The sequence below is a fragment of the Phascolarctos cinereus genome, unplaced genomic scaffold (genome assembly GCF_003287225.1).
Source record: "Phascolarctos cinereus isolate Bilbo 61053 unplaced genomic scaffold, phaCin_HiC Scaffold_4;HRSCAF=312, whole genome shotgun sequence".
Classification (NCBI taxonomy): Eukaryota; Metazoa; Chordata; class Mammalia; order Diprotodontia; family Phascolarctidae; genus Phascolarctos; species Phascolarctos cinereus.
Genome location: NW_027555847.1, coordinates 708,007,986 through 708,026,896, shown reverse-complemented (window position 1 = coordinate 708,026,896; position 18,911 = coordinate 708,007,986). Strand labels below are relative to the sequence as shown.

General features: G+C 41.1%; 1 protein-coding gene across 1 annotated transcript in view; it reads right to left on the bottom strand.

Moving 5' to 3' along the window:
• The window catches only part of SRRM4 (serine/arginine repetitive matrix 4), a 230,166-nt gene that overhangs the window by 172,206 nt on the left and 39,049 nt on the right, over window positions 1-18,911 (bottom strand).

The following is an 18,911-nucleotide window of genomic DNA, read 5'->3' as shown; positions in this document are numbered from 1 at the left end:
GGCATTTTAAAGCACCTACTATTTGTCAGATACTATGCAAGATGCCAAGGAAACAGAAAAATGAAGCAGTCCAGGTTAGATCAAATGCTATTATATTTTAAAAAAAACATTTATAAAGCTTAAAATGCTACAGAAATACCAGTGATTATTATTGACCTAAGGAATGGAATTTCAGGTACCTAGTGCAATACCAATCAAAGTGCCAAAGAGCTAATTTACAGAGCTAGACAAAATAATAAAAAATACATTTAGAGGAACAAAAGACCATGATTTTATCAAGTGAAATAATGATAAAAGGTAGGAGTGAAAGGGAGATAGTACTTCCCAACCACAAACTTCATTATAAAGCAGCAAACATCAGACCTATTTTGGTACCGGTTAAGAACATTAGAAAAACAATAGCACAGACACTATGAGGGAGAATCAGAAACAATGGAATTGAATAACAGAGTAGAATTCAATAAACCAGAAAATGTAAGTTACCTAGGAAAGAACTCTCTATCTGATTAGAAGTGCTAATAAAACTAGAAGACAGTCTGGCAGAAATTAGGTTTAGATCAACATCTTACACCAGGCTCATGCTGACTTGTTAAACCATAAATCAACATTATCTATGTTTTATTGTATTTTTATTTATTTTGTTAAAGATTTTCCAGTTGCATTTTAATCTGATTCTGGCCACACCTGGGAGTGTTGTGGGCCACATGTCACTGGTGACGAATTTGACATCTTTGTCTTACACCATATTCCACAATACATTTAAATATGACCTAATTATTAAAGATCACAACATTAAAAAAAAAAAAGAGGAGATCATCGATTTTTCATAGCTGTATTTGCAACCAAACAAGAGGTAGAAGCAATTAAAAAAAGAAAAAAATGGTTATATGAAAATGAAAAGCATTTGCACTATAAAATTAATGCAACTAGAATAAGAAGGGAAGCAGTTAGGACAAATATTTTTTAATCAATTGTCTCTAATGAGGGTCTAATATATAAGCCAAAAAAACAACAACAAAAAGAAATATGTAAGACCAAAAGCCATTCCTAATGGATAAGTGATCAAAAATATAAGCAGTAATTTCTCAAAAGAATCACAAGTTTTTGAGATCCGTATGAAAGAATGCTTCCAGTCTCTAGAAACAAGAGTAATGAAAATCAAAATAATCCTAAGGTTTCAGCTCATACCCAACAAGTTGACAAAGATGATCAAAGATGACAATAGTCATTGTTGTAGGGGGATGTGAAAGGATGAGAATGCTAATGCATTGTTGAGCTGGGAATCGGGGGAAAAATATTTTGGAAAGCAATCTGGAACCATGCAAAGAAAGTGTCTAAAATGTCCACACTCTTTTTTCCAGAGATTCAATGCTAAACACGTACCCCCAAGAAAGTCAATGACAAAAAGAAAGTCCCTATATATGCCAAAATATTTATAGCAGCATTTCTTGAGGTTAGCAAAGAACTAGAGAGAAAATAGATGCCCATTAATTGGGAAATGGCTAAACAATTGTGGCACATGACTGATGAAACATGACTGTGCTGTAAAAAATGATGAATATGAGGAAACCATTGAAGTGTGGGAAGGTTTATATGAACTGATACAAAGTGAAGTCAACAGAACCAGCAAAATAATTTATACAATGACTGCAACAGTGTAGATGGAAAAATAACAGCAATAAACCAAGCAAAATTAAATGGGGCAACATTTTAATGACAATGTGAGAAGACTGTCATTCCTGATCCTTTGCAGAAGTGGAGGACAAAGTGAGTTTGAAATATTGCATGTAGTCATATTTTTTGGTATGTTGTTTAGTTTTACCAAACCTTTTTCTTCCTCCCCTCCTCCTTTTTCTTCTTTCCTTCCTTCCTTCCTTCCTCCCTCCCTTCTTGTCTTTCTTTCTTCCTTTTCTCTCTTCCTTTCCTTTCCTTCCTTCCTTCCTTCCCTTTCCTTCCTTCCTTCCTTCCTTCCTTCCTTCCTTCCTTCCTTCCTTCCTTCCTTCCTTTCCTTTCTTTCTTTCTTTCTTTCTTTCTTTCTTTTTTCTTTCTTTCTTTCTTTCTTCTTTCTTCTTTCTTTCTTCCTTCTTTCCCTTCCTCTTTTCCTTCCTTTCTTCCTTCTTTCCTTCCTTTCTCTCTTCTCTCCCTCCTTTCTTTCCTTCTTCCCTTCCTCCCTCCCCCTCACTCTTTCTTTAAGGGATGACTCTCTGGGAGGAAGTAGAGGGAAGAAATACAGTGGAAAGTAAAAACAAAATACATCAGTTATGATTATTTAAAATTTTAAAAAATAATAAATTTCAGGCTTAAGTGGGGGAGGTGCTTTAAGCACATGGAGGGAAGATTAGGAAGTCAAAAGACTTTTTCCATGGTAAATACTTGTTTCTAGGGTCTATGGAACCAAAGGGTGCAGAATGCTTCCCCACTTTCCTCTATCAGGACTGATCCTCTCAAATCATACCTGTACCTCCTTAACTTTCAGCTCTTATTTTGATGGACAAGAATCCTACTGGGTGCTAAATCTGAGCTGGAGAAAAAGGGTCCAGAGAGACTCCCAGGCCAGCAAGTAAATTGGGGAAGCAGTTCAGCGCTGGACTAGAAATCTAAGGAATTGGATTCTACCTTGGGAAAATACTTTATAATCTATTTTTCCTGTTTCCTTAGAGCATGAGTTGGATGAGCTATAAAGATATTTTCTAGCTTTATATCCTCTTCTGTCTCTTTCCCATCCAACGTCAGGAGCCTTCAGGGAGGCCTTCATCCCCCCCATTCAGCTAAGGTTGCTTCCTTCCCATCCCAGAAAGAGTCCCATGATGCTCCTGGACTCCAAGGAAAGCCGTCATGGACAGTGGGTCTTTCACAGCCCAGGAGGAGCCCGGAGATGAGCTCCTGCACACTGTCAGCTGAACCATATGTCAGGGACCAAATGTCCTGCCTTCCTCTCCATCCTTTGCCTAAAGCTTCCAATCTTGTGATGAGCCGTCCTCATGGCATGGGATATAGGATCCCAGAATCTCAGAGGTGGAAGGGATCTCAGAGGCCATTTAGTCCAATCTATACCCCAGTGAAAATGACCTCTGCAGCATTCCTGACTCAGGGTCATCCACCTTCTGCTTGAAGGTCGCTAGTAATACAGAGTGCACCACCTCTCTAGGCAGCTTTTGGACAGATCCCATTATTTGTAAAGATTAGGCCTCTCTCTTTACAAATTCCTTCCTTTGCTGTTTAGCCCTCTGAGGCCAAACAGACTAAGTCTAACCTCTACCTTCATTCTATTGTCTGTGTATCTTGTATGCATTTATTTACAAGTTGTCTCTCATTAGAAAATGAGCTCCTTGAGGGCAGGGACTCATTTTTTTTTGTATTTCTAGGCCTTTAACACAGCTTCTGGCACATAGGAAACACCTGATAAATGCTTATTATAATTACCTATTATTTTGTTGATTGATTCCAAGGCAACTATCACATCCCCTCCCACTCTTCTTTAGGCTAAACTTTCCTAGTTTTTTTTTTAATCCAATTCATATATGGCATGATCTCAAGCACCTTCACCATCTTGGTTGCCCTTCACTGGACATTCTAATCGAAGTTCTTCCTAAAACATGGTGCCCAGCTGTGGTATAGTCAAGGAAAAGACAACAGGACTAACACCTCCTTAATCCTGGACACTGTCTCTCTTAACATAACCTAGGGTGAAATTAGCATTTTTTCTCTTGTCATATCAAACAAAGAGTGAATAATACAACAGTCATTTCCACTTGGCTTTGTCAGCCATTTAAACAACTGCTTTTGTTTCTCCTGAGGGGTACCATGTGTACCTTCCTAATTGTTTAACTTGGGCTAAAGTTGAAATGTTTGCATTCACCGAGAGCTCGCCAGCTGGTCTCAGGCACACTGGACAGCTGGCAGGGAGCCAATATGGGAGGGAAAACTGATCTGAGAAAAATTGCAAAGGAGTTACATCTATGCCACAGAATTACAAACCGTCTGGGTTGTGACGTGAAAATGGAGAGACCTTGGTCATCCATGACCATCAGCAACACTTTTCTCAATTCTATTGTACTCTACTTCTATTCTATAAGCATTTATTAAGCACCTACTATGTGTCATGGTTTGTTAGGATTAGGGATACAAAGTCAAAAAAAAGAATAATCATAACAGCTAGCATATATATATATATATATATGTGTGTGTGTATATATATATATATACATATATATATATACATATATATATACATATATATATATACATATATATATACATATATATATATATATATATATATATATATATATATATATATATATATATATATATACAACTTTAAGGTTTGCAAAGCATTTTACAAATATAATCTCATTTGATCCTCATGACAACCTTAAGAGGTAGGTGTTATTATTATCCTCATTTTGCAGATGAGGAAACTGAGACAGGCAGGTTCTTGCACAAGATCATACTGCCAATAAGCGCCTGAGGCTGGATTTGAACTCAGGTCTTCCCAACTCCAAGTCCTACTCTTTATCCACTTCACTACCTTGATGTTCAATATATTGCGAAAAACACTGGCTAAGGAATTAGAGCCTAGGTTCTTCTGATGCTTACTAGCTGTGTGACCTTAGGCAAGTCACTTCTAGATGAGAAACTTTGGTTTATAATAAGAAGGAATTGGACTGGATAACCTCCAAGAGTCCTTCCTCCTCTGCATCTTTGTTTCTATGATCCTACCTGGGTGACCTGAGGCAACTCACTTAACCTTAGTTCTTCGTCTCAAAAAATGAGAAGGTTGGACAAGTTCCTAAATCTAGAGCTCTACAGCTATATTCCTACAACATAGTCCCTGCCCTCAAGGAGTTTACACTCTACTAGATTTTCTTAATTTGTAATTCTAGTAATCCTAGGTCAGGGCTGCTAGGTGGCACAGTGGATAGAGTGCTGAGCCTGTAGTCAGGAAGATTCATCTTCATGAGTTTGAATCTGGCTTCAGACATTTAGTAGCTAAATGACTCTGGGTAAGTCCCTTAACCCTGTTTGCCTCAGTTTCTTTATCTGTAAAATGAGCTGGAGAAGGAAACGGCAAACCATTTTAGTATCTTTGCCAAGAAAACCCCAAATGGAGTCATGAAGAGTTAAACACAACAGAAAATGACCGAACAATTTTAGACCAGAAGTTTGCAGATATCTCTTCCAGGCTCCTCTCTGCTAGATAAGCCTGTCCATGGAAAATGCAGGTGAGAAAAATATTCCTCTCCACAGGCCTAGCCTGAGGAATTTGTACCTAGCCAATCAGTTGCTCAGCCTGAGGCATTAGTAGCCACTTCCTGGCTCTGGGTTATTTTCACATGAAAGGGTCAGGAACTTAAACCTGGAAAGGACAGTGAAGAGCCCATCATTTTACAGAGGAAGAAACTGAGGCCCAGAAAGGGGAAGGCAGGTGGCTAGGTGGCTATGCCCCAGGTCAAGCAGTCTGTGGCTGAACTAGGATTGCATCTTGGGTGTCCATCCAGGCTACCAGTCTTTTCAAAATGATGGTAAAGTTTTGCTCTCCTCCACCCCAAAAAAATCCCAAAAGCTGAGGACAAGTTCTGCTGCTGTGCCAAAGGATGGCATACATGGGCCCAGCCAGTGGCTGGGTGCAGAGTGGGCCCAAGATTTCTGGGAACAGGTACAAGGATAGTAAGTCTTTAGGTTCCATGTCTTGTCAGGAGATTCAGGACTCCGGAGACTCCTGGCACAGTGGTTGTGGGAGGACAGAAAAAGGGATGATTGTGGAGTCAGGGAGTCCAGGTTGGAATTCTCTGCTGCTTCTTACCTGTGTGTTCATTCCCACATCAGTTGGCCCAAGTTTTTCCCTCTGTAAAATGACAGGGCTGTATTAAATGAAAGGCCCATATTCTCCAGACAAGAAACACCCTTCTGTGACATTTTAAGAATTACAAAACACTTTCCCTCCAATGACCTTGTGATGTAGGTAAACACAAGTATCATTATCTCCATTTTGCAGATGAGGAAACTGAGGCTCAGAGAGATAAAGGGACTTTCTAACAAGCTAAAATGTAACTGAGCCAGTATTTGAATTGAGAGTTGTTCAGTTGTGGTTGATTCTCTGTGACCTAATTTAGAGTTTTCTTGGCAAAGATACTGGAGTGGTTGCCATGTCTTCCTCCAGCTCGAGAGGAAACTGAGGCCAACAGGGTAAAGTGACTTGTCCAGGGTCACACAGCTAGTAAGTATCTGACACCAGATTAGAACTCACGGAAATGAGTTTTCCTGACTTCTGGTCCAATTCTCTATCCACTTTGCCACCAAATTGAGGGCCCTGTCTCCAAATTCAATCCTTTTCCTAATACCCTCCTCAGCCTGATTGCTCTTACAGCAAGATAATTAGCTCAGGTTAGCCAAGTGAGTGCCACAGTGGATAGAGAAGGGACAGAATCAAGAAGACATGAGTTCAAATCCTCTCTCAGACACATATAAGTGGTGGGGCTGTGAGCAAGTCATTTAACTTTCCCGAGTCTTAATTTCCTCATCTGTCAAATGAGAATATTACTATCACCTTTCTCTTGGGGTTGTTGCGAAGGCTAACTAAAATAAGACATGTATAGCATTTTGCAAACCTTCAAAGTGCTACACAAATGCTAGTTATTATTAATGTAAGTATTCATAAAATGGATTAATTATATTTATTATTAGTATTAGCTGAGGAGCTCTCTGCGTTTGACTCTGAATGTTTCAGCCAGACTGGCAGAGGGAACCTTCTCAGCTGCTCTATCTCCATGCAAGGCTAATAAATTTCTTCCATCTGTACAGCGTTCTTGCTTTCCTATTTATCATCTAATCTGAATCTGAGGACAAGCCTATGAGGAAGTCAGGAGAGAATTATTAGCTTCCACTTCACAGAGGAAGAAACTGAAATCCAAGGACATAAAGTGTCCAGAACCCTAGTATCCTGTTCCCCTGCCTCCCTCTGCAGCCATCCCACTCAATGTGAGGGGCTCTCACCCTCTGGCAGCAAGATGCTGGGGGTGGGGTGGGGTGGTGGTTTATCCATCACAGTTGTCAGAGGAAGAGACAAGGAGACCATGTTCGGCAATCTAGCTAGAGAGCTAAGAATCGGGGATGGGGAAAGCCTGCACCCTGCTGACAGAGACTCCAGGCAACCTCACCTCCCTCAGAGAGCCCAGAAGTTTAGGATATAGAATCATGGCTATTTGTAGAAGTAGGATTCACTTGTTTTAAGCAGCTTTTAGTATGACCAAACCCCTGAAGAGCTAAAGAGTGGGGAAGATATCTTGAAGATTTTGTAAGGAAGCTTGATCTCCCCAAATGCAATTGTAGACATAGACTATCAGAGTTGGGAGGGACCTTCAGACATAGTATGTCAGAAGAGGGGCCTTAGAACAGGGAATGTCAGAGCTGGGAGGGACCTTAGAACAGGGAGTGTCAGAGCTGGGAGGGACCTTCAGACATAGTATGTCAGAAGAGGGGCCTTAGAACAGGGAATGTCAGGGCTGGGAGGAGCTGTAGAACAGGGAATGTCAGAGCTGGGAGGGACCTTAGAACAGGGAATGTCAGAGCTGGAAGGGACCTTAGAACAGGGAGTGTCAGAGCTGGGAGGGGCCTTAGAACAGGGATGTCAGAGCTGGGAGGGGCCTTTAGAAAAGGGAATATCAGAGCTGAGAGGGCCTGTAGAAACCAACCAGAACAACTCCATCATTTAACAATGGTTGAGTCACTCAGGCCTTGCTGTCCAGGATTTGGGGAGTCCAGGGCTCCTTCTATATCGAAAGGCATTCTTGTCCTCTTTGCCATTCCCCTTCCAGAAGCCAGAGGGGCAGAGGCTCTTCTCCTCTGTAGCATCATCTCTCCTTGGCCGACAGCCTTCCCTCTGCTAACCTGCTTCTTTTTCCTGCTCAGACGGGAAGCTTCAAACTCAGCCCTCCTGCTCACAGCTGGCAAGCAACTGATTAGACATCCCTGGGGAAGTCTCAGACACTAGCTCCAGGGTTCTCCATGTCTAAAGCTATCCCTAGACCCTGCTCACTGTGTCTCTGACAGCAACCTCCCTGTTACTGCTGGCCTACCTGAAGACATCGTAGCCAAGGAGCTGGGGTAAGTACTCCACAGGCTTCACTGGAGTGAGGCCCACTGGAGCGCCCCATCCCCTGGCCCAATGCCTGGCCCATCGCAGGTGCTTAAAAAATGCTGGATGATGGATGCATTGAATGATTCCTCGCTTCCTTCTCTGAACTCCCATTGCACCTGTTTCCTGCTTTCCACTTGGCAGACACCAGTCTATAACAGCACATTAACCTTTCCATAAAATCTTGGGCTCTCAAGCTAGGAGGAACTTTAAAGATTCCTTTTTATTGTTTTTTTACAGATGAGGAAACTGAGCCTACAGAGCCAGCAAGCATCAGAGTCAGGATTTGACCCCAGATCTTCTGACACCAAGTCCAGCCTGCTCTCCATTATATTATGATGCATCTTCTTATGTCTGGAATACTCTCCTTCAACTCCTCTCCCCTGCTTCCTTGAAAAGAAAAGTCAGTTCAAGTGCTGCCTCCTTCAAGGGGCCTTGAAGGTCTCACATTGTTGGTGACACCCAGCCATGTGCCAAACCCCGGTGTATTTCTTTTGTATCTCTGGAATGGTTTACCATTTCCTTCTCCAGCTCATTTTACACATGAGGAAACTGAGGCAAACTGGGTTAAATGACTTGCCCAGGATCACATAGCTAGTAAGTATCTGAGACTAGATTTGAACTCAGGTCTTCCTGACTCCAGGCCCTGGATTCTATCCATTACATCACTTAGCTTCCCTGCCTGGCAAAGAGTAAACACCTAATAGATGCTGGTTGATTTGATCTGACTGGACCATATTCATTTATCTGTGAACAAGCTCCTTGTGGACAAGAAGGGTTTTATTTATGCCTTTGTAATCACAGCACCTAGGTGTTTAATAAATGCTTGTTCACTGAGTAATTCAATCAGTGCCATTGGGAAGGGAGTGTGGCTTTTGTGTAGGATGGATGTTTGTGTGCGCTTGTGAGTCAACAAACAGGAGTGTAACTAGGACAAAGTGACCAGGGAACCCACATCTCAGCAGGGTGGGTGAGGTGGGGGTTTGCTTCTTCCCAAGGAGGCAAGCTCTTCCCCATAGTGGTAGAAACCAAGGTGGCTGTGCTTGGGGGACCTTTGTTGGGTCAATGCCAACCATGCAATCCTTTGTCCAACTTCCAACCCTGGAGTTCAATTCCCACGGTACCCCTTTCCTCCAGTCCACCCTAGTCCATATGTGTTTGTGGACTGAACCCTATGATGAATGAATCCCAGCCTTTTGGAGATGTTTCCCAATTTTTCCTCCTATGATTCCATTTTTGCCTTAGGTAAAGAAGTTCCTAATTAGGTCTCTAGGTGATTGTGTGTGCACATGCCCATCTGTATGTGTTAATTTGTGCACACACCCACATTTCCACCAAATCTCACTACTCAATGTCCCTTTTATTGAGCACAGCACACCACAGCCACAATAACATGATGGACAATTTGTCCAGATCATTAAGGGGAGACACTTCAGCATTCCCTCTTCTCCTTCTGAATTCTTGTCTATAGATCTTCCTCAGGACCAATGATTATTCAGCATGCTATGAAGGCCTTTCCATCCATGATCGAAGCTTAATTGCACTCTGTTTACAGTCAGACATATGTCAACACGCCTGTTTTCAGAACACAGAGCCCATAGCAAAGTATTTGGACAGCTCACTTGGGTGAACCTCAGTATTAGAGAGGTGTGATGCAGTCTGGTCCTTCCCAGGCATTAGACAAACTTACTCCAGTTGCTTCTCTTTGGATGGCCCATTTCCAATCAATCAATCAATCAATTAGCAAGTGGAAGTGTCTTGGATTGAGTACTGAGTCTAGGATCAGGAAGACCTGAGTTCAAATCATTCCTCAAATATTCAGTAGCTGTGGGACCCTGGGCAAGCCACTTCAAGTTTCTCCATCTCTTTTCTCATCTATCAAAGGAGGGATTTGGACTTGATGACTTCTAAGGTTGCTTGCAGCTCTAAACCTATGATCCTATGACAAAGCTCCATCTATGAGCCAGGCTCTGGGGACATACAAAAGGAAATGAAATAGGCTCTGCCCTCAAGGAGCTTACATTCCCTCAAGGGGAACAATATACATGATAGAAGTACATACAAAACGTGGACAAAATCAATGAGAACTTCAGATAAATAATATTAAACACATATGAATAAATACAAATAAAAGTAAAGGGACAAATATGAACAGACATGGAGAGATAATTGGATAGACAGAGAGATAGACACATACATGTATAGGATGTATACATGTGCAATGGGAGCTGTTGATACAAAGACAAAAATGAAACAACTTCTACCCTCAAGGAGTTAACATTCCAGAAGAGGAGATAACATGTCCAATCCCTGCTATCTTTAACCTGAATTCTGAAGTAACAATAACAGCTAACATTTGTATAGTGCTATGAGTTTTGTGAAGTGCTTTGTATATGTGCCTTTTTATCTATATATACATATACATGGGTCTTATAGCTGTTCATATATCCTTGGAAGATAGATGTTATAATCATGCCCATTATACAGATGAGAAAACTGAGGCAGACAGAGGTTAAGTGACTTTCCCAGGGTCATACAGCTAATAGGTGTTTGAGGCAGGATTATGAACCTGAGTTCACCTGACTCCAGGCCGATGGTCCTATGCACTAAGGCTCCCATGCTGCCCCATCTTTCCCTCTATCTTTGGCTTCCTTAGGATATAAAATGCCCAGTTTCCTTCAAAGATGAGTTCAAGAGTCACCTTCTTCTATTTGGCTTCTCTCCTGATCCCCCAGCTTCTAGCACCTTCCCCTCAAAATCACCATGTATTCATTTGACTTATTCTATCTATAGTCATATATGCAAATGTTTTCTCCCCCTTAGAATGTAAGCTTCCTGAAGGTAAGGATTGTTTGTCCTTTGTCTTAGCATTCCTATCTCCTAGGTAGTAACAGGCACATAGTAGGTACTACATAAATGCTTGTTGATTGATTAATTGATCAATAAATTGCTTGTTGACCAATTGGTTATATGTTTGACGGCCCTGGAGTCAGAATTGTTTTTAAATTTCTATTATCTGGAAGGAAATAGACCTCCCCCTCCCAGCAGCTTCAGACTCCCTCCCCACCTCACCTTCTGGGACTCCCTAAATTTAAAAGTTGCAGGGCTCCCAATCCAGAGCTCCATATGCTGCCCTGTTTCCAGAACCAAAAAAAGTCCATTTACAAATGCAAATGGCATTTTGAAAAATGCGAATCAGCTGCCAACTGAGACTCAGCACTTGGGAATCACCTGCTACCCCTTGTATATATTTTTTCCTCTTGTACATGCCCCCCTCTGAACCCTGGGCAAACAAGGGGAAAAGAGATTAGAGCTTTCTACCTGTGCTGAGTCACAGTCACCCATCTGTTACTCATATGAGACAGAATGTGTTCGTGAAGGAGGAAAACATGGGAGAAAGGAATTGGAGGAAAGTACAGGGGCTGCAGGAGAGAAAGGAAGAGTGGGAGGGACAGGGGATTGAGGGAAGGGACAGAGACAGAGACAGGGAGACAGACAAAGAGTCAGAGAGAGTGAAAGAGAAAAAAAGAATGGAGGGGAAAATATGAGGACAGGGGATTAAAAAAGAAAGGAGAGAGAAAGAAAAATAGGAGCTAACAATTGTATAAAGTTCTTTAAGCTTTGCAAAACACTGTACAGGTGTAATCTCATTGGAACCTTACAACAACCCTGTGAAATAGTCTCTACAGGCACAATTATCCCCATTTTTCAGATAAGAAAACTGACAGAGTTTATATAACTTGCCCAAGGACCTAGAGCTAGTAAGTGCTTCAGACAGGATTCAAACTCATCTGTCTTGACTCTGAAGGTTCTTTCCAACATTCCACTGTGCCATTGTCTTGGACCCGGTTCCTCTTCTTTCTTATCCCTAAGCCAGAGGCTCATTTAAAATATTAATGAAATTGCCATATTTAAATTTTATTTATGTAAATATTCGTTTAAATGTATTTATTTACATAAATATTTATATGTTTGTATAAATTTAAATTATTTAAATTAAATTAAATATAAAATTAAAAGAAAGAGTAAGAAGAAGGAAAAAAAAGAGCTGACTTAATGGAAGACAATGTGGTCTAGTACAAAACAGGGGATCTAGGCACCTGAGTTCTCATCCCAACTCATCTTCCTATATCATGTGTAAGGAAGAGTGACTTCTTAGCAAGGTTAATTGTAGGGAGGTAATTAGTTGTATGATTAGAGTGTTAGACTCATTGAGGAAGAATTGAATGCAAATCTTGCCTTAGAAACTTACTAACTGGGTGACCTTGGACAAGTTACTTAAATTTTATCAGCCTCAGTTTCCTCATCTATAAAATGGGGATAACAATAGAATTTACATTCTGGACTTGAAGGGAGCATCGGATAAATTAATTGGTGTAAAGTGATCTTCCAACTTTAAAGGGCTCTAAAAATGTAAGCTATTATTATGATTAGCTTCTCCATGTCTGAGTCCCTTTAACAGTAAACTGGCATCATTATCAACTGTACTAATGGGGGTGTGGGTGGGGAAAGGTAGATAAAGCTAAACCAAAAATCTTTTTTTAAAAAATAAGAATTTTGTTTGCACTTAGATATAAATACAAGTCTGATAAGCTGAGAATTCACAATAAATAGCTGCAATAATGATGTTAATGCTCCTACTACAAAGACCTTTCTCTGGAGAAGTTCCAAAGCTATCCAGCTTTCAGCCTGTCCCAAACTTAGCTCCACCTGTGATATGCCCTATCACCTCTCTGACTAATAAAAAGTACCAGCCGAAACAGCTGTGATTCCTCTCCAGAGCTTTCCCTAGAGCATGAGAAATAACTGATGCCTTAATTTCAAGGTTTTGTCCATTGAACTGCGAATGATGTTGGCCAGAGAGTAAATAACTGGAATAGATGTAAACAAACAGCTTCCTTAAATAAAGGAAGTACAGCCCATGGGGAGGCAGGCCAATATATGGGAAGAGCACTAGCCCTAAGTTTAAATTCCACTTCTAATTCTGTGACTTACTGTTGTTTGGGAGCTTGAAAGCATTCCCAGTAACTTTCCTGGGCCTCAGTTTCCTCATCTGTAAAATGGAAAGGGTTGAACCAGATAGCCTCTGACATTCCTTCCAGCTTTACATCAATGACCCCATGCTAATAAGGCAGGACATTTTTTTTAGGCACTTAACCCCAATGGGGTTAAGTGACTTGCCCAGGGTCACACAGCTAGAAAGTGTCAAGTGTTTGGTCTGAGGACAGATTTGAACTCAAGGTCCTCCTGACTTCAGAGCTGGTGTTGTATCCACTGCACCACCTAGCTGCCCCAACATTTTTTTCCAATTTTTTAAAATTTTTATTGATTTCCAGTTTTCAGCATTTACTCCCATAAGATTTTGAGTTCCAAATTTTCTCCCCATCTCATCCCTCCCCCTGCCCAAAGATGGCATACATTCTGCATACCCCTTCCCCAAACTTGCCTTCCCTTCTCTCTCACCTCCCCCTTATCTTGTCCCCTTCCCCTTCTATTTTCCTGTGGGGCAGGATAAATTTCTATACCCCATTTCCTGTTTTTCTTATTTCCCAGTTAAGGCAGGACATTTTTAATGGAAAGGACAGTGGATATGGAATCAAAAGACCTGGATTCAAATCCTACCTCCTCTACTCGCTTTTTGCCTGTGTGACATTGGGCAAGTCACTTAACTTCTTAAGAGAAGTTAATTTCTACAACTATAAAATGAGGTACTAGGACTAATTATATCTAATATCAGCTAGTCAGTCAACAAATGCCTCTTATGCTAGGCACTAGGAATCCAAATACACAGAATGAAATAATCCCTTTTCAAAAGAAGCTTACACTGTGTGACCCTGGGCAAGTCACTTAACCCCAACTGCTTAAAAATTAAAAAAAAAATTAGCATCAAAAGAAGCTTACATTCCAATGGGGAAGACCACAAGGCAATATAAAAACACGCAGCATTTGGAAATTCTGTAATTTGGAGGTAAAATCATTAGAAATGGAAGATGAAAAGTTAGCTGGTGGAAAAAAAAAGATCGAGTTTCCTTTTGTTCCCTAGTAATGAAGTGGTCAAAGTATTTGAACAAACATGAATTGTAAACTTGTAACCACCATACAAAAGAATGCTCTATATAACTAATAATAAGAGAAATGGAAATCAAAATAACCTTGAGATTTTACTTCACACCTAGTGAATTGGCAAACAATGGAAATGGTCAGAGCGGGAAGAAAGGAACACTGTTGCATTGTTGGCAGAGCTGCAAATCGGTACAATTATTTAATAAAGTAAATTGGAATTAGGCAAGTAAAGTGACTCAAATGTCCATGCCTTTTGACTCAGAGATTCCATTACTTAGTTTATACACCAGAAAGACTATTGATAAGAAAGCCTCCATGTACATCAAAATATTTGTAGCAGAACTTTTTTATGATAGAAAGAATTGGGAACAAAAGTAGATACCCACCAGTTGGGGAAAGACTAAACAAACCACGGTAATGCAAAGTTGCTGTGCTATAAGAAATAATGTATGTGGTGAATACAGAGAAGTATAAAAAATATACATGAACTGATGCAGAGTGAAGTAAGCAGGCCCAAGAAAATAGCATGAACAATGACTACAGCAGTGCAAATGGGAAGATAATTATCAAAAAATCAAAAGTTAACGTTGCAAAATTACAAAGAACAAGCAAGGCCTAAAAGATGAGGTAGAAGTAAACACCCTACCCATTCCCTGTGCAGAAGTGGAAGGTCCACAAGAATCTCACGCTGCCAATATTTTCAGAATTTTTCAGTGTATTGATCATTTAGGCTGAGTTTTTCCCTCTGCATTTTCTTTTTTTTTTTGTCTCAAAATATGCAATTTGTTATATAGGATGGCTCTCTGGGTGGAGGAAGGGAAGAATACTGGGGGAGATTGTAATGATATATAGAAAAAGACATCAATAAACTTATTTTTTTAAAAAATCTATTTTTTACTCGGATGTACTAAAGAGTGATAGGCAAAAAACTGACATAAGCCCCATCACTGAGGGGAAAAGGGGAAGAAAGATGAAGGAGTTCCTGAGATGGAAGAGAGTGACATGAAGAAATGGAGGGCCATCCAGAAAGTAATGAGGAGCACCATGTAGCCAGAGCAAAGAGGGAATATTAATGATGGCAGACATTTGTGTAGACCTTTAAGGTTTTCAAAGTACTTTTCATACTCATTTGAGCCTCACAACAACCCTGTGAGGTAGGTATCCTCACTTTCATATGAGGAAACTGAGTCTTGGCTCAATCAAGTGCCTTGGCCAGGGTCACAAAGAGAGTGGCCTCTGGGGAGCAGGGTTCAATTCAATTCAATAAGCATTTATTAACCTCTCCTACATGCATGTGCTAGATGCCAGGCAAAAGGACAAATCCAGAATGAGTGTTTTCCTCAAGGAGCCTACATTCTATGGCATTTTGAACTCAGGCTGTCTTTGCTCTAAGTCCAGCATACCAGATATATTAAGACTTGCTCAGTGGTGAATTACTGATGCCAGAGAAAGAAGGAAAAGGAGCAGGAAGGCTAAAAGATGGGGGAAATGGTAAACTGGGGGAAAGGGAGATGCTGCTGGTTGGGGAGTCATGTTGAGAAATCTCAAAGGAGCTGGTAAAAAGAGGAAGATTAGAAAAGATTACATCAACCAGAGCATTGGGGTGTGGAGTCAGGAAGACCTGAATTCTAATCCTGCAGCAGACACTTATTAGCTCTGTGACTCTGGGCAAGTCATTCATCTCTCTGTTTCTCTATTTCCTCATTTGTAAAAAGAAGTGCTTTGACTTCCTGGCTTTTAAGATCCCTCCCATCTCTAAAGATGTGATTCTGTGATCCTGCCTTCCTAGAGTATATGTCATGGAGAGCTTATGTAAAGGGACTATGGGCAAATCATGACTGAGCTATTGTGGTGTGGTTAAAAACCAAACTGTTGAAATCTTTCCCACTCTGAGATGCTCTGATTCCACGAGAATCAGGCCTCTGACCCTGTCCCAAACTCTTCCTGTGAATGCCAGTCCCATGCACTCTGAAGTCACCCATACACCTACCTAGGACCTCTATTATCAGCAAATCTGCTAAGCTCCTAAGTCATACATCTCCTTCTCCTGGTCCTGAGGAAGAATCTGACTCATATCACATACTTTCCATAGTGAATTGACTAGTTAGCAGACACTAGGGAGTCTCTCTTTCTCCTGGGGACTCAGATTGGACCCAAACCCTTCTAACATAATTAAAGGCATAAAGATCAAACAAGGCTGGATGGCCCTTTGTCAGGCAGGTTGTAATGGGAATTCTTTTTTAGGTATGGGTTGGAGTAGGGGGCCACTGAGATCAGACCCTTATAGGTCTACAGCTAAAGCCAGAAGACTCTCTCTTTGTTTGGAGAAGCAAATGAAGTCCAAAGAAAGTAAGTGGCCTGCCTGAGGACACATAGTTAATAAATAGTGAGCCTGATTTCTAACCAAGCTCTGTTTTCTGTTAGGTTACCCTGAAATTCAAAGATTCTGTGAAGTTCACTAAGGGGATAGGTACTTTATATCAACCTTGCAAACAAGGACCCAGCATCAACATCTTTCTGTCTCCATTTCTACAATCTCTCCCAATCTACTATTTCCCTTCCTTTGACCCCTTCTCCAGGTAGGGGCTGCCCAGAACCCATCTGGGCTGCATGTGCTTACATTGCTTGGATGAGAAGGAATTCACCAAAGCTATTCCTTCCAGTGAGATGTAGGGCCACCAGCTTACCATCTGCCTACCCTGCCACTACATCCTAAGTTCCTCTGGGCCTTACCATCTGGCCTGTCCCTATACTCCCTAGATTCCCAGCTCTGTTGTCTGATCAGCTGATGCAACCTGAGGATCCCTGGAGATGCCACCTTAAGGCTTCAGAACCTCTCCATACTTCCTGGAAGTTAATTTTCTTGTATGTATTGACTCCCTCAATTAGAGTGTGAGCATCTGGAGAGCAGGAATTGTCTGGATTTTTTTCTATGTTGCCAGTGCTTAGCACATGGTAAGTGGTGAATAAATGTTTTTTCTTTTAAAAAATAAGTTTTAAATGATGTATTTTGTTTTTCAGATCATTTTAATGTTCCCTAGTAACTCTCCCCCTCCCTCCAAGAAAACCATCACATATAACAAAGAATATGTTTTAAAGGAGGGAGGAGAGAAAGGAAGGGAAAGAGAAAGGGAAGGAGATAGGGAGGGAAGAAGAAAGGAAGGAAGCAAGAACAAACAAAAAAAGGAAGGAGAGAAGGAAGGAAGAAAAAAGAATGGAAGAAAGAAACAAAGGAAGAAAGAAAGGGAAGAAGAAAAGAAGGAAAGAAAAAGAAAGAAAAGAAGGAAAGAAGGAAGGAAGAAGATTAGAGTTAGGAGGGAGTCAGTTTATCAAGGGCTTTGAATGCCCAATAGACATATCCACTGCGTTGCCAAATTCCATTGTCTCTGCTTTCACAATATGGCAGACATCCCCTTCTTTGCACTCTTACAGCCATCACCCTAGCTCAGGCCCTGATCACCTCCTGCCTGAACAAAAGCTTTTTCATCGGTCTTTCCTTCTTCAATCTTTCCTCCAAAGTGGTTCTTCCCCCAATTCAGTGTCCATGTCACTTAGTGACCAATAAACCCCAGTGTCTCTCTAATACCCTCAGGATAACATTTCTGGCATTTAAGGCTCCTTCCTGCATTTCCACTCTCCCCACCTTCACTCCCCCTCTCTACACTTTGTGATCCAGAGATACTGGCCTCATTGCTCTTCCATGACCAGGACATTCCTCCTCCTGTTCTCGTGCCTTTAGAAGACACATGCCCTCCTTCCTCATCTTAGTGTCTCGACCTTTCTGGCTTTTTTCACATTTCAGCTCAAATGCCACCTTTGGCAGGAGTCCTTCCCAGTGCCCAGAGCCTTTCCCTCTTACGTTACTCTTTTCCTGCTCTATATCAGTTGGGTATGTATGTGTTTATTTCCGCGTAGTTTCCCCCATTTCTTTGTAAGCTCCTTAAGAGGTAGGAACTCCTTTTGTGTTTTTCCCCTCGTTGGTGCCTAATGCCTTCCCTACCTGGCGCACAGGTAGTACTTAATAAATGCTTATTACTTGGCTATAAGAATGACTTCATATGTAACATAATATAATTGACTTAGTAAATGGTTGTTGATCGATTGGTTGCAAGGAACAGAAAACATAGCTGACATTTACATAGCTTTTAAAGCTATTTACACACATTCCTCTCCTTTGGTCTTTGAACAGCTTTGTAAGGGAGATGATATCAGCCTCACATTGAACATAGAGAGGGAAAAGGAAAAAGTGGATCTTCTTGAGAAATCAAGTGATTTGGCCAACGCCACAAATTAGGCAGTGTCAAAAGCAGAATTTGGACTCCACTCTCTCTAGATTCCAAGTCTAGTATTCTTTCAAAGATAGTATACTAGCTCTCCCGTATAACTCTCACAAGAGTAAGCTTGTGAGAGTATAGTACAAAGAGCCCTAGTTCTAGAGTTTGAGAAGCTGAGTTCAAATCCTGCCTTTTATGCTTACTGTCTGTGTGACCTTAGGTGAGTCACTCACCTCTCTGGGCCTCAGTTTCCTCCCCTATAAGATGAGAGACTGGACATCTAGGTGGTGCCATAGTGCACAGAGTACTGAACATGCAATCAGGAAGACCTGAGTCAAATCTGACCTCAAACACTTACTAGCTGTGTGACCCTAGACAAGTCACTTAACCCTGTTTGCCTCAGTTTCCTCATCTGTCAAATGAGCTGGAGATAAAAA